The sequence below is a fragment of the Rhinoderma darwinii genome, chromosome 3, assembly GCF_050947455.1.
Source record: "Rhinoderma darwinii isolate aRhiDar2 chromosome 3, aRhiDar2.hap1, whole genome shotgun sequence".
Lineage (NCBI taxonomy): Eukaryota > Metazoa > Chordata > Amphibia > Anura > Rhinodermatidae > Rhinoderma > Rhinoderma darwinii.
In genome coordinates, this window is record NC_134689.1 from 128,668,528 (window position 1) to 128,672,494 (window position 3,967).

Here is a 3,967-nt window from a genome sequence, read left to right on the forward strand (position 1 = left end):
TAGCGTCTATAGCCAGCTTACCACTATCTCTAGAAACAAGTATTTGTGTCTAGGCTTAACTTGGATAGAATTTACAGTTATTACAGAGACTCAAGCGGATCAGGCAAGTGCTTTACATACAGTGGGGATGTCCGTCATATGTACTGCACTTCGAAAGGTTGTGGCAGAAATCTTCAGGTTCGGATGGAAAAACAAATGACCATTTCTGCAATAATATTTAGGCAGTTACCGCAAGTTGAATATGATATCTATTCCAAAGTTTCCTATCTAGAATACAATGTATATGGCCAATGAGCAGCTTCCTATGGAGGAGATTCATCAATCGTGTCGTAGGATGCTTGTATTGATGACAAGAAGAATTGCATTTCATCAAGCACGTTATACATATTACGATCCCTTAGGCCAGTATCATGCACAGTTTTGATGTAGATTTAGGCTCCGTTGTGTTTGTTTTTTTAGCCAACACCAGAAGCAGATCCAGAAGGAAGGACAAGTATAAGGAAAAGACTGATGTTTCTTCTTTCGTGTCCACTCCTGTGTTTGGCTCAAAAAGAAAAAAAAAAAACCTGTCAAAAACCGCATATGTGATTCTGGCCTTACACTACTTCTTGGCTGGCATACATTTACATGACCAAACGCGACTAAAGGGTAACTAAATGTTTGGCAAACTTCTGACATGTCATAGTGACAAGTCAGAAGTTTTGATTCGTGGGGGTCTGAGTACTGAGACCCCCCACCAATCGCTAGAACGAAGCAGCTGAAGCGCTTGTGTGAGCGCTTCGTTTCTGATTAGCTTTTTCCGGAAATCAATGTAACAGAGTACGGGCTTAATAGAAAGTCGATGAGCTCATACTCCGATATGTCAACGTTTAGTTACCCATGAATAAATTTGGAGCATTTTGCCACGCCACCTCTTCTAGACATTTTTTAAACCTGTTGAGGAAGGTGTAATAAATTTGGTACACACCATTATACTGCTGCAACATGTAGAATTTCTGCACATATTGCGGAGTAAATCTCCTTCATTGTTATCTGCAAAGTAGGTTTCACTGATGAAAATCCTCAATATAAAACTATAAGGATATGTTCACACAGGCTATTTTGAGCCGTTTTTCGGGCCGAAAAACGGCTGAAAATTAGTAAGCAGAACTCCTACAAACATCTGCCCATTGATTTCAATGGGAAATATGGCGTTCTGTTCCGCCGGGGCGTTATTTTAAGCCTCATTTTCAAATAACGGTGCGTAAAAAGACGCCCCATAAAATGAAGTGCATGTCACTTCTTGATCCATTTTTGGAGCCGTTTTTCATTGACTCAATAGAAAAAAACAGCAACAAAAAAGGCCGTAAAAAACGCTAGTTTGATTAAAAAACGGCTGAAATTCAGGAGCGGTTTTCCATTGAAAACAGCTCTGTATTTTCAGAAGTTTTTTGTTAAGCGTGTGAATATACCCCAACAGAGGTGTATGAAAAATGACCGTGCAGATATATTGTATCTGTGGGTATGTACTCCGCTAATGGTTTTCTGACCACAAGAGCAAAACCCAAGCCAACATATATGTTATTCCAGTATTGATACATCATCACATCTACAACCAATTACCTCTAGTAAACCATACAGAGGCATGTGAGACTTATAACAAAATACCACATTAGCGTCTGATTTAATGATTTCTAGTGACTAGATGGAAAAGCAATAGCTGGATTCCATATGGAAGTAACACTAACTGCTCATATGTAGCTCTTACACTTTAAAAGGGTCGCTGAAACCCCTTGTGACTTGTCCTGCTTAATGGGTGGTGGTCCCAAATAGCCTGCCAGTGTACACAAAGAGGTTAAATTACTTAACCACGGACAGGCTGTTGTCCTAGTATAATGGACCCAAGCTTAAATTTAAGCTCAGTAGCAGGGATTGGGGTGTATAAAAAAAAAATATAGAAAGTTTAAAGTAGAATATTACTTTATTATAAGAGTATTCCATTTTTGAAGTGTCCTATTAAGGACAGGTAGAATAAAAAGTGAACACAGTCACTACTATATTAAAATATGGTAAGGCTATGTTAAAAGCAACCTGGGTCAATAGGACTAGTCTTCCAGCTGACGCCATACAATAATCCAGTACGAGGAGACGGAGTATATTTTGCTTAATGTACATAATGAAGACATAGATGAAACAAATAAATGTAGGGACAATGGCCACGGAATTGTTGTACATTCTTGAAAGAGATTTCATTGTGGTAGTAGGCACTTAGGAGGTCTGAGAGTGTCCACAGTCCACACTACATTTCTGTATGTATGGTTTATGTACTAGAACTTTATTGGTGTGTGCTCACTTTTACTTCTCCCATGTGGTTCACATTAATATTTCATGGGCTTCCTTCATTGGAATTGGGCTCACAATAGTGTGTGCATCTGTGCGCAAGGGTCTACAGGTCATAGCTCCTATAGAGAACGGTGGCGGGTCTGCTCAAGGTTCTGTTCTGCTTTCCCATGGGCCAAACAAAAGAAAGTTCTATTTATTTAAAGTGGAAGTTCCATTTAAGGTGGAATGGGAAATGCGCACGCCACTAGTAAAAAAAATTCATAGCCAATTTTATATAGGTTTTCAGATCACTAAAATGTTGGTTAAGATACTACAATTATCATCATGTGTAAAAGGAATAGAACTGCTACATTAAAAGGGTTACTCCTGGCAAAACTAACAAATGTTTCCGTTTTTTAAAATGACTGTTGAACGAATATTTAAAAGGGTTATCTGTAACATTTAGCCTTTTACATTTATTTACGATGCACCTAGCTACATTTCCCAAATAACATCACTAGATAGCAAATTATAATAATAATAATAATAATAATCTTTATTTATATAGCGCCAACATATTACGCAGCACTTTACAATTTAGAGGGAACATGAAACAAACAATATCAGACATTACATAGTGACAAAGTTCATTTACAATTCAAACCTGGGGAGTGAGGACCCTGCTCGCAAGAGCTTACAATCTATGAGGACATAAGGGAGACACAAAGTGTAACAGTGTTTGTTCTGCACAATAGTCCGGCCATTTTTATACACATGCGGTGGTAACATAAAGCTGCATGAGCCGGTCACCAGCCACTATCCGTGTATGACGGACATGAAGAGAAGGAGTGTGAGGGAATCTTATTCTGATGACTAATCTAAATGGAGGGCCATGGAAAGGAGTCAGATTAGGGAATGTTATAGGCCTGTCTAAATAGATGTGTTTTCAGGGCACGTTTAAAACTGTGGATATTGGGAATTAATCGGATTGTCTGGGGTAGCACATTCCAGAGGACGGGTGCAGCACGAGAGAAATCCTGGAGACGGTAGTGGGAGGTTCGGATTATGGAGGATTTTAATCTAAGGTCGTTGGCAGAACGTAGAGCCCGAGTAGGGTGGTAGACAGAGATGAGGGAGGAGATGTAAGGAGGTGCAGCACTGTGGAGAGCTTTGTGGGTGAGAGTAATAAGTTTGAATTTTATTCGGAAGGGGATGGGCAACCAGTGCAGTGACTGGCACAGATTAGAGGCGTTGGTGTAGCGGTTGGTCATAAAGATGAGCCTGGCTGCTGCATTGAGGATAGATTGGAGAGGGGAGAGTTTAGTGAGGGGAAGACCGACTAGTAATGAGTTACAGTAGTCAAGACGAGAGTGAATCAGAGCAACAATGAGAGTTTTGGCAGTTTCCTCCGTAAGAAAAGAGCGGATTCTGGAGATGTTTTTGAGGTGAAAATGACAGGAGCGTGAAAGTGATTGTATGTGAGGAGTAAAGGAAAGATCTGAGTCAAAAATAACCCCGAGACAGCGGGCGTGCTGCTTAGAAGTTATGATAGTGCCACACACAGAGATGGAGACATCAGGTTTAGGGAGGTTAGTAGATGGTGGGAACACAAGGAGCTCAGTTTTAGAAAGATTCAGTTTCAGATAGAGAGAGGACATGATGTTAG